The 12,942-nt window shown below is 35.2% G+C and overlaps 1 long non-coding RNA gene across 1 annotated transcript; it reads right to left on the minus strand.

Moving 5' to 3' along the window:
- Window positions 1-10,162: 10,162 nt before the first annotated feature.
- LOC149079864 (uncharacterized) lies at window positions 10,163-12,713 on the minus strand. The gene is made up of 2 exons (XR_016193651.1): window positions 12,437-12,713; window positions 10,163-10,367 (listed from the first exon to the last, which is right to left on the minus strand). It is a non-coding gene; the product is annotated as an uncharacterized LOC149079864 (long non-coding RNA).
- Between the last annotated feature and the right edge of the window lie 229 nt (window positions 12,714-12,942).

Here is a 12,942-nt window from a genome sequence, read left to right on the forward strand (position 1 = left end):
GCGGGATAAAAGCAGATTACCTTGCGGCTGGGCCATGCTGGAAAAACACTTCCGGTATCCACGCCCAGCAGGCATTTCGATGCAAGAGCCGCAGGATCCAACCCTGCAAAGGACCCCGCCGTTCCAAGAAAGCGATAAGCACGCTCGTGGAAGCACACAGAGCACTCTCTCCAGTCCATTGAGCCAACAAGACAGAACCATGCGGCTGTTCTCAACCTGCGACACACGTCCATCCATTCCCAGTCCCTCCGGCCGCCGGTGTCTATCATTCTGCAAAGAGATCATTTTATGCGCATGTACATACACACACATATATATACGGGGTGATTATAAAAAAAATTTCCCGACATATGGGCCCCTAACTATCATACCATTCACAGAAACTGAATGAAATTTTTGCATAAGGTATTTTGAGGTATGCGCTCAAGAATGATATGGAAAACAACAGTGTCACTCTAACAGTTACGGTTACAGTGAGAAAATTTCGAAAATATCAAATGGCAACACCAAGTTTTTTTGTATTGGAATGCGATCTCCATACTGAAAAACACTAAATAGCGTTGGAATGGCACCACGAAAATCCCCGGAGCTAGGCAAGGAAAAAGTAAAAAGGACGTGCACCAGAGCATTAATGTTCGTTTCATTCGTCACACCGTTTCTTCGGCTGAGATCCCAGCCTGATTAGTCCTCCACAAGGTCATGTGGAAAACACAATAAAATGCTTTATTTTATGCTGCTTCTCTGTCCTCACTTTTAGCCTATCTACCGCCGGTGATTTTCATGCTACAGTTGCCGTTCGAACGCTATTTAGGGTTTTTCACATTGGAGATCACATTCCAATACAAAAAACTTGTGTTGCCATTTGATATTTTCGAAATTTTCTCACTGTAACCGTAACTGTTAGAGTGACACTGTTGTTTTCCATATCATTCTTGAGCGCATACATCAAAATACCTTATGCCAAAATTTCATTCAGTTTCTGTGAATGGTATGAGAGTTAGGGGCCCATATGTCGGGATAGTTTTTTTATAATCACCCTGTATATACATACACAACAAAACACAGTATATGGAAATAAGAACGGAGGTACAAGTGGAAAATTGACGTTGAGTTACCACGCAGGACAATCAATGGCAAACATCACAGTTACGGGAGGGTGGATGGTACTAAAGCAATTGTAGAATATTGTTCATGTTCAGTTGTTTTGAGAACATTCTTTCTCCTCGAACATCAAAGTCCCAATTAGAATGGTTAATTTACATTTAGTTCGGCAGCGGGAATTCTGAAGAAAGTTGGTCACTGAATGTTATACGATACATGTCATGATATCACTTATATTTGTACAAAATAGTAAATTGAAAAGAAAAAATGTGAAAGAAAATGAATAGACATATTCAGTTTTTTGAATACAAAAAAATAAAAAAAGGAAAAATATGAAAAAAGAAAAACATATGACAAAAAAAAACAACAACAACAAACACCACAGAGACACTTACTTATATTGGATTTGGCAATGGAAATTCTGAAGAAACTTCACTGTCCCAGTTAATCAAATAAAAATGTTATAAAACAACAATTGAAACACCAGGACTTCATTGTTCGTTTGTATGGGTTTAGTCCAGTTATGAATGGCTTTTGTGGTTTTATGGCTCGAAATCAGAGTCTGAAAAAGAATGTGATAAATAGTCAGCTCCACCTTCTGTCTGTTGTACCACGGATCTTGGGAAAATCAGTTCATCCTCATGTTCTTCTATATAGTTGATAAGTCTCTTAATCTTGTTGTGCGTGTTTGGATATTTGTACGTATTATTTTTCCAAGTCTGCATATCATTGGATGGGTCTGATACATGGAAGTTTGCTGTAAGTGGACGGACTGTAGCGTAGTGAAAGGGTGTGCCCTCTCCTCCGCACTTGCACCTGTCAGTCCGCCGGTGGCATCTTGCTAAGTATGTTGGAAATGGACCATGTTCTGAAAAGAAAAGGATCATCTCTCTGGTCCATCTCCTTATCTTACTTTTGACCGTAGGTAAGAGGGCGAAGATTTTTCTACCTGTTTTTCTTTCATTTGTCCATCTATGTTGCCATCTAGTGTGCATCTCTTCCAGCAGAATTTTATTAGCCCAGGATCTCGGTAGGAAGAGGGAAAAGTCTGATGATTCTCTCGTTGTTGCAGCTTTAGCTAATGCGTCAGCTTGTTCATTACCCACAATGCCCGCATGGGCTTGCACCCATGCAAGCCTGAACATTGGGTTTTTACAAAGCTCTGATCTAATCTGTCTTGCCCCCAAGTGTCCCGAAAGAGGGTCTTTAATTGCATGTAGAGAGGAGAGGGAGTCGGTGAATATCACTGTTTTTTCCCTTAGTTCTGTCGCATTCGTACATGCCATATGAATGACAAAAAGTTCTGATTGAAATACTGAATTATGTTCATTAAGTTTGCATGACCACTGGCAAATTATTAATCCATTTCTGCAGATAAGAAATGCTGCTGCCACATTATGTTCTGACTTAGAGCCATCTACGAAAGCTAGCAGTTCGTTGGTGTCCCCATATGTCTCGATGCATATGTTGATGTAGTTATTTGGTAGTCGGCTGGACTTTCAGCAGAGTGTTGTGTCCAGCCAGTTAATTTTTTCTGGAATTGCAGATGCCCTATTCTGTTGTCATCAGAGAGAAGGATGTTTTTCCCATTTCTAAGAAGAAGACCCTTCTTTGCTTCGTATTCAACGAAAAATCTGAGAGGAGGGAGTCTGCGATAGTCTGCAGAGCGTTGGTTGCTGAAGTCGAATATGGCTTTAAGATGTATAGGAGACAACCCCTTTGAATTGAGTCCAGTTTACGTCCTTGCGCCTCTGTGAGGTGACTTCCCCAAACCACGGCTTCATATACGATTATTCTCTGTGATACTGTGAGGTAGAGAGTGCGTCTCATGGATGCATTAATTCCCCACTTTTTCCCTGTAGAACACTAGAATTTTGGAAGGAGAATGTTGATTTTGTTGGAGATTTACGCGATGTGGTTTTGCTAGCTCAAGCGTTCATCAAAGATGACCCAAGTATCTTGACTTGACTTTTTTTTCTTGATGAAATGTTCTCTAATTTTGATCGAGGGAGGTCTTTTCGAGGATATCCAGAAGAAATTAGTTTTTTCCACTGATAGTTGAAGGCCATGATGTTCCAACCATTTACCGATCTCGTTAAGAACTGTTGTTGCTTGTTTTCCTGTTCTCTCTACCACTGGGCCCGAGACCATAACCGTAATGTCATCGGCATAGGCCTGGACCCGGACGTTATTTGGTCATTGTATTTGCAGGAGATCATTGAGGAAGAGGTTCCACAGTAGAGGTCCCGAGCAGGAACCCTGAGGGCACCCCCTCGTCATTCTATGTTGCACAGGTCCTTCCGACGCATTCATCTGTACCACTCTGTCTTGAAGGATGTTGATCATTATTTCTGCTAGATTTGATGGGATTGGAAGATCATGTAATTTATTGCTGATGATTAACATGATCAAAGGCTCCCTGTATGTCGAGTGTGATGATGGCCATGATGGTCGTGTTTTTTCTCTCTTTGTCGTTGAATCTCACTCTTGATTGCCATTAAAGCTTGTTCGGGAATCGAACCCACGCCCTAGGCCACTAGACTACAGTGGCAACGAATATCTCAATCTTTCCTTGGAGCTCGTGTGCACTGAACGGCACCGTACATGGACGCTATGACATAGAGATTGAGATATTGTTGCCTATGTAGTCTAGCGGTCTAGGGCGTTCACCCGGAAAGTGAAAGGGCGTGGGTTGATTCAGCGCAGGGGCAATTGAATTTTCTCTCTTTCCAAAATATATCCTCCAGCTGTTAGCTGTTAAAAACCTTTGTATGGATAGCGGAGAGTGACATCCTCGGATAAGTCGACATCTGGTGAATTGTCAGCTTTGGCCCGAGTGAGGTCCGACCGTCCATTGTACTGTCCCTTTCAGTGCACACAAGCTCCAAGGAAAGATTGAGGTATTCTTCGCCTCTGCAGTCTCGTGTGTTCACCCGGAAAGTAAAAGGATCTGGGTTCGATTCTCCGCAGGATATAAATATATCTTCACATCAGCCAGCTTTTAAAAACCTTTGAATAAGCAAACTATTTTTTTAAAAAACGATGAGAATATTAATTAGCTTATGTGAACATATTATGCCTAGATAAGAGGGGAATACAAATTTAATTGCGGCTATTATGCATTATTATGTCTCTTTGAAAGACTGCGGAGTTGTAACTGGTAGAAAAAACAAAATTGATGAACATTCTCGAATTAATAAAAGCTCCTGCCGCATAATCTAGATGCATGTTCCTCGTATACAGGACGCTTTTAATTAAAGTCCTTGTACTGTCTGAGTTGTTTTTTTAGGAAAAACTACTTATTCGAATACAGTCAAATTTTCAGGATATAATGAGACCATAGGAGAAAGATTTATGCAATCAAAAATAGCTAAATTTTTGAGCACCAGGTGAAAAGCAGCACCTTTTTTTATTGAAATTTTCTTCTTCCCATGGTCCGTATAATGTATATGCGAAGTTCCAATGGAGTGCGTTCATCAGAATATATGGGTTATTATAAATACCTGTTGTTAAAGAAATTGAAATGTATTTTTATTGCATAAATCAGTCTCCCATTAGTCTCTTTAGTTATCCTGAATATTTGACTGTAGTAAATTCTGATATATGGTTTTTGAGTAAACACTTCTCAGAGTAAACTTTAGTTTGAAACATAGTTTATTTTGTTAACGAGAGTCACCTATTGGCAAGAACTTTAACTAATTCGTCTTCTTTTTTATCTGGAAAAATCCCGACCTATTAACAAGTCTGAAGACACAAAGTGTACCCTTAAGTGGGTGCTTCAATTTGTTGATATTTGCGATTTTTTAAAATCCGCTCAAATTTATGAGACACCTTGCATTGGGAACTTTCCCCTTAATTCGTCAGCATAACACGATTATCGGGCCGTTTATACTGTTGAAATTAACCCGATTTATATCAATTATTACTATTGAATAAACCTTGTTTCTCGATAGAAAAAAAAGCAGGTAAACCTTCAACACGATACTTACATAATATCAAAATTCAGGCATTCGCTATTTTCACTTTATAATATCCAAGGCAGATGGCAGCACCAATGTAACACGAAACATGCATAACTCTGACAACATACGTTAGGGTCATACATTTACACACATACCACGTTCCCGCATGTAACCAATTCGTTAAAAATTCCTAGGCGCATGTTTACTAGTTCGTATACGGTTAAATACTACCAGTTATAGACTTGCCTAATATTTCGAATTTGTTGTTATTTCACATGTATCCGTACGCCCTAGTGATGTCCTGAAATATTTAAATATCTACAACACTTTCTTTCATCTACCTTTTTCTACTTGCGGATCGGGGAAATTGAATGCAAAATTTTGCATAAATGTATAATTATGAAAAATAATAATCAGTGAAACGGCAATATACATATCTAGGACCAAAATATGCTATCTTTCTGACTTATTATTATATCATAATTATTACTGTCGAATCCCGCTTTAACGAATACCGTTATAGCGCAGTTACAATGCAAAAATTTGGATTCTTTTTATAACGAAGCGATTTTTCCGGTCTCTTGCAGTTCGTTATAACGGGATTCGACTGTATTATTATTAATACAGTCTATCCCAAGATATTTTATAACCATCCCGAGATAGTCTCTCTGGGCGGTCAGCGGTCATGTCTGTCTGTCTGTATTATTATTACAGGCGAGAAACATTTTTGGGCCTCGATATCTACAGCCATCTATCGAATAAAAATGAAACTATGTGTATAAATCTTTAAGTCAAATTGGTTGTTGGTTTTAAACCGGTATGTAGCATGAAAATGAACAATATGAAGGTACGATACCATGCTATTCATTTCTATGCTGTATACGGATGTTAGATTTATGCGCCATATTACTGTTTACTATGTTTTTAGGCTAACAAAGAGAGATTTTGTGTCAAACATAAAGGCATATTAACCAGTATATAATAGCGCATTGTGATTCATACCAATAATGAGCATAAAATTGAAAAACTATTCGATATACTAGCATACTAAAATAATATTTATTTTATATTACTCTCCAGTTTGAAATCACAATTCATCTTTTTTTGAGGAATGATAACAAATTGTTTTGCTTCTCTGCTGGATAGATGGCAGGGAAAAATGTATTCTATATTTCACACACACACAAGAAATGTTTTAATGCATAATCGCTATGCAAAAATACCGGAACAGGAAAATAAATAAAATTCATATTCATTCATCTCCATATCCAAGGCCAAAGGGTCCGAGTCCTATTCAGCTAGCATCTATTAAGCAGAAATTGCGAAAGCGTACTTCCCATCCCGAATAATGCCGCTCTCCAATCATGTAGTGATTTTAAAAAGTTTATGTAATATTTCGTGGGCAGGCAGAAAGTTCTTTCGAACCAGCAATTGAAAAACATGGATCAACATTCCCAATTTCAAAATTTCAATATCTATCGCAAAAAATTACGAATTTAAACGCAAGTTCTATCCAGCGTATTTAGTTTAATTATGATAACTTAATCTAAGTGTATGAAAATTCTATTTGTGTGTGATGTTTCTTTTGTGTTTACAATAGTATACAATGGTATAGAATTTGATGATTTAATTTGAGAGAATTTCGTGCGAAATGAGTAATCATACTTGTATTAAGATGTTTCGTCGAAATTTCTAAAGCACAATAGAGAAGAAAAAAAATAGCAGCTAACACACTATGAACAATGTTTTCAATTTTTCTATGGCAAATCCCAAATATATTGACTAACAAAGCGAAAACATAATAATAATTATCTTTATTGTTTTAAATTAGTGTAACCAAAATATTGGCAATAGAGAAGGCATTGTCTTTACCACAAAACCATTATCCGGGGAAACGAAAACGCTAATTGCTTTTTATTATTATTATTATTATTATTACTTTAAATAATTATCGAAGAGAGAGAGAGAGAGGAATATTTAAATTAGATAGAGGAAACAGCGTTCCACGATAACTTTCAGTTCATTGGCGGAGTGATAATTGTGAAAATGAAGATACGCATGCACGAAACGATGCTATTCAGTCGTTAAAATGAAATGAGCAAAACGTTGCATGACCCAGAGCTATTTTTCGTCTGTGGAAAATGCACATTATGAAGAACAATTTGGTCGATTTCATTTAATCAAAACATTGGTCTCAGGCGATTATAATTTGATGCGATTAATTCAACAACAAATAAATGTTCTCTTTGGTTTTTTGTTCTAAAAAAAAACTTCTAGAAATAAGTATCGTATTATTATGTGATAGTTTTCTCTAATAATTCCATTATGTATTTCAAAAAATATATAAAACGCATATTGCCTTTCACGTATAAAAAATGTAAAAATTTAAGAAATATGTTTGAGTTTATGAATTATTTGTTTTTTGCGTGTACTTGATGTAAGTAAAAATTAAAAAAACCTGTATAATATACCAATTATTCTTTAAATTTGCATTTTTGTTTCAAATAACAAATTTTTAATGTTGAAGCTATCGATAACTGAAATATTAATAAATTACTACATTGAAAGCAAATTGCTTAGAATTAATCTAAATAAGAGAAAAATGTTTTTCAAAAGTATCTAGTATCATGAAATCATCGTAAAAAAAATAATTGTTTTAAATAATTCAGTGGAATAATGATTAATCGGGGAATTTTGTTTTCTTTCTTTTTAATATCGCTCGGTACGACTCATCGTTGATATAACTTTACAGGAATTAGTTGTTTGGATTTTGTTAATTAGTTTTAAGGATGTTTTATGAGGGTTTTTTTTTTTTGTAAAAGTTGAAATTGATATTTAATGACTTTTTCAAAGGAAGAAAATATTCATGATTTAAAAAAATAATTGTGAAAACAGAGGAATGCAAGGTAATGCATTCACCGTTTACCATCGCGTCTCCCGTGACATTTTGTCTTTATTTAGTCATTGCGCCGCCCGTGCTATTTATTTCTTACTTTATTTATTATTTTAAAAATATCTTACGCTAAATTATTAAATTTTTCAAATATTTCGTGCTCCTAAATTTTTATTTTTCTTGTGATCTTTTTTTTTTAAATCTTTCTCTGGAATTTTCTCTATTGGTTCCTTTTGAAATTCATATTCTTCTACAATTTAGTTTCATAATCCTGTAACTAGTGCATTTATCTATCATATTTTTTTTTCTAGTTTTCCATCAATTGCTTTCATTCTTTTTCAATTAATTTTTAACTTCTTCGTCACCGTTTCGCGTGTCTTTCTCCCTAAATTCACCGCTTTTTTCAGTTTATTTCTTTCCATATTATGTTTCTTTTTTAATTCCTATGACTAGCTTTTTGTAAGCAGGTCCCCCATTTTTAAAAAGTCTCTCCGCAGAGAGCAGGCAGACCTTAAACGTGATGCTTATATTACATGAAAATTCTAGTATTTACCATTTCCATTTCTAAATATAGAAATCAGATGGCAGTACCAGCGTGAACACGAAATAAGCACAACTATGACAACATGAGTACGTTAGCACCACGAACGCACGCACACAATACGTGTAACCAATTTGTTAACGGTTCCGCAGAGGAATGTTTGAGATCATTAATGCTCCTACGGAAAGGGTGCTGATCCTTTAACGGCCGTATTCACCACTCACGGTCCTGAAACGCGGATCAGTTGAAACCCGTTTCAGTTTTAGAACGAATTTGGCATTCACCAGTGAGTCTCGAGTGCGTATCAAGTGAAACTCGGTTCAGTTGGCGAGTATTTGGCGTATATTAGCTTGGCGAGAGTAGATCCAACGCTGATTGGATGAAGGGTTTTTGATCTTCTAATGAAGTAGAAAACTCAACGGTGTGATTCTTGTGTTTACATTTTTCAACAATTTTTTTTCGATAAGCAAAATATGGTTTTATCATCCCCTTTTTAATGGAAATTCCATTTCATTCCAGCTACTGTTTTCTTTCCTACTTCCGCTATATCTATAATGATGGTTTTTCATTTCGCTACGAAATTGCTAATATTCTCAGATTAGATAAATTATATATCGCTCGTACAATCAGCTTATGCGCTTTTCATTGCTTTGAAGAAAAAAAAAATGTATCAGCACATACAAATTTTATTAATCGTGAATGAAATGAAGGAAAAAAGGACGGTCGCAATTGTGTAAAATTTATATTTTAAAAAATACTAATAAATTTGGAAATTTTTCAAAAAATAATTTTTATCTGAATATTTTTTAAATTATGATTGTTTTGTACCTGAAATCAAATTTTTAGATACACATATTAAAATGAAAAAGTACAAAATTCAGTGAATTTGATTTCAAAAAAAAAATTTTATGCTAATAGTAATTCTTGTGATACACATTGAATGTTAAATTACTGAACATTAATAGCTATATCTCCTATTAGCCAAATAAGTTAATATCTGAGACTGATTTTTTGTAATTATATTTGCTGAAACTTGTATGATAGTTGCATGCAATCCTTCCTACACACAAGATGTGCCCCCTCTCAATGTATAAAATGCTAAACCCAACAGTTTTCTTTTCAACAAAAAACTGTTCCAACATGTGTACTAGTTTTTTTGATTAGCTTACATAAAAAGTTAGATTCAGTTCAAAACAGTTCATTATATTATTAAATATAAGTTGAAAGGACGTCCTTGAAACTGAAAGATTCTTAAAAATAAAAAATCTGTAAACAAAGTTTCAAATCTGACAGTCAATACAAGCATTAGTGTATGGACAATTTTTTTTTTTTTTTTTGTGTGTAAAATGCATTGCCTTTGAATCATGTTCAACTTATAAAGGATAAGCTAATAGCCAAGACTAAAAATTAAAAAACACTTGACATATATTGATAGATTCAACGTCATTATTCATCAACAAAATCATTTTCCATCCCTCTTTTTACTAGCAGGATTGGTAGTTAAATCTGGATTTTTTTTTAATATATACTGCATTTACATGATAATCACAATCTAGTAATTCGTTACTTTCAAAATTTACACTGTAACTTGAACATAATTAAGGCACAAATTCAAACTACGTAAAAAAAAGCTAACATTTTCCTCACTTAAGAAATAACGACAAATCAATTATCAAAAATAATTTATTCATATTTATATGGAAGTATTTTGAGATTGCTAAAAAAAAATAATGGTACGTATAACATACACACAAACATTGTAAATAAATATTGAGATTTTCTTCCATGATTGAGTCAGCTCATCTTCAGTGGCCACATTTTATCATAGATGTGTTTTTACCCTACTTTTGCTCCCAAATACTTGTTTCATCTGAAAAATTAAAAACATAGTTTTCAAGAAAAAAAATTTCCCTAAAGAATGAAGCAAATCATACTCATGTGTTGTGATTTCAAATACAGTGAAATCATACTGCATAATACGAATAAAGCACATGTAATCAGCAATCACGTGGTACTAGTTATGTAAGGATAGATTACTTAAATATAATAAATTTCATTCAATCATTGCCCAATGCTGGCATGAACTGCACATAAATAAGGTTCCAAAAAAGTAATTTCATGAATTTTTGAGCACGAAAGGTATGATCACACACTAAAATCTCAATAAAATGATATTCTGCACATCAAGAAAAATTATCATTGTAGAGGGATTGCTGTTGTATTAAGATTAGAGATGTAAAATTCTTGAGAATATTGTAACGAAGGACTCTGGAAGGACTACTATTGTAAATAACTTGAGAATATTCTTATTATTCTTAACAAGAATATTCTCCAGTTATTTATAATATAATTATATATAATATCCTAGAGAATATTCTTTGGAAAGACTACTTTTATGAATTACTAGGGAATATTCTTATCAAAAATAATTATTCTCAAGTTATTTCTCATATTAATATTCTCATCTCACATCTGTAATCGAGTGGCAGCAGTTTAACATTATACTATAGGAATTTCCAAACAAGACTTTCAAAATATCGATGTAGAGGGATTTATTTTTATATCAAGTATCATTGCAGTGAGGTTTAACTGTAAATAATAAACGAATGAACTGATAATTATACGCAAAATACTGATGCACAAATAGAATGAAATGAGCTGATAATTATATGATTTTGGATAATGAGAGTGCATCACAGAAAATATTTTTTTTTGTGCACGTGTTTTCATTTGTGCAAATACTGCGGATTCTGCTTATAAAGGTTTTTTTTTTCAAAAAATTACCATGAAAAATGTAAGCGGGAAAAATGCTTTAAACAGGAAATCTTAATAAAAATTAATTCGAGTACTAAGCAGGAAAATATTATACATGGGAATGTTATAAGCGAGATCGACTGAATATAGAAGGAAAATGTCATGTTTACACACAGCAGCAAAATATCAGCAAAGTATCAAATAAATATATTCCTGCCAAGAGGTAAAAGCTAAAAAAAGGTAATATATTTTGCTTGGCATTAATATAAATATTTTCATATTAGAGACGAAACATTTCATACACAAATCTATATTTTAGAGTGTTGTTGAATATTGTTTTGTTTAGGAATTAAAATGCACTACTGTAATGATCGCTTTTGCCTAGTACATTTTGCGAGTTCTTAATGTACGAGGCTCCTCAAGAGAAAAAAAGGCCCCACAAAAATGAGATCTGGTTGAAATTTTCTAGAATTTACCAGGTAGGACCACAGAAAAATTTCTCGTCTCGGAAAGGGGGGGGGGCCCATCATGCTCTTAAGATGGCCCTGGTTAGGGAAATTTTTTTTTTGTATACACTGTATACAAGTGACTATTCCTGCAATTCAAGAGAGATATTCATGACTTCTTTTCAGACCAATGGTACATTATTTTCAGAGGAAAAAACTTCAAAAGCGTGACACTATACCCTGCCATTTTAACCTTTAGGTCAGGACCGTAAATAAGTTTGGGCAACCGGAGCACTTCCCAAGGGCCGAGAGAATGGGGGCCCTCACAAAAATGTACACTTTATTTTACATAATAATACTTTCAGGGGCCCCCACTCAAGAAAAAAGTCTGCATCGAGAGAGCCCACTACCAGTGCTGTCTTAACGGATGGACCTACCCGGGCACGGCCCGGGGGAATCGAGAGAAGAGGGGCCTCACAAAAATGAGATTTGGTTGAAATTTTCTGTAATTTACCTGGTAGGTCCTCAGAAAGGCCACTTGGCTCGGGGGCCCATGGTGTTCTTAAGACGGCCCTGCCAGCTACGACCGTTTCAGGTACCATAAAGACGAATTTTTCATTAATATCAATGCATGAGTATATTACTCATATTATTAAATAATCATTATTTCATAATGATAATTTTGTTAGCGAATAAAGTTCAGATTTGAAGGAAATCATAGAAAAGTATCATTACTCACCTTCTTTCGTCACTTGTTGATGGCTTGAAGTAGTAGTTGAAAGCTTTCATTGATCGGGGATAATTACTTAACATATATTTAATACCTAAACGCGGTCACTCATCACCTTATAATTAATAAATTATTCTAAATTCCCTATTTCATTCCGGGTCATCGTAAAAACAATTCAGGGTGACCGCCATTACTATGTCGATGTTTGTGTTCGCAGCGACGATAATGTTCACTGCGCATGCGCTGAAACTCGATTCACCCTGCTGGATCGCCGATATCGGAGGTTCAGTTTCAGGCTCGAAAAGCTGGTCCGTGGATCTCGATTCAGGGGTGGCGAATACCAATTTTGAGGTGAAACGCGGTTTAGAACCTGGATCGCGTTCTGAACCTGGACGGTGAATACGGCCGTAAGAGAATGCGGGCCATTTCATTGGTTTGATAATGCGTCGCGGGCCATTTCAGTGATCTAGAACATCTCCGCGGGTAACTTAAGTAACTGAAAACGTGCCGCGAGC

The sequence above is a fragment of the Pholcus phalangioides genome, unplaced genomic scaffold (assembly GCF_987345545.1).
Source record: "Pholcus phalangioides strain wild (caught in Gottingen) unplaced genomic scaffold, Ppha-v1.0 ptg000012l_1, whole genome shotgun sequence".
Taxonomy (NCBI): Eukaryota; Metazoa; Arthropoda; class Arachnida; order Araneae; family Pholcidae; genus Pholcus; species Pholcus phalangioides.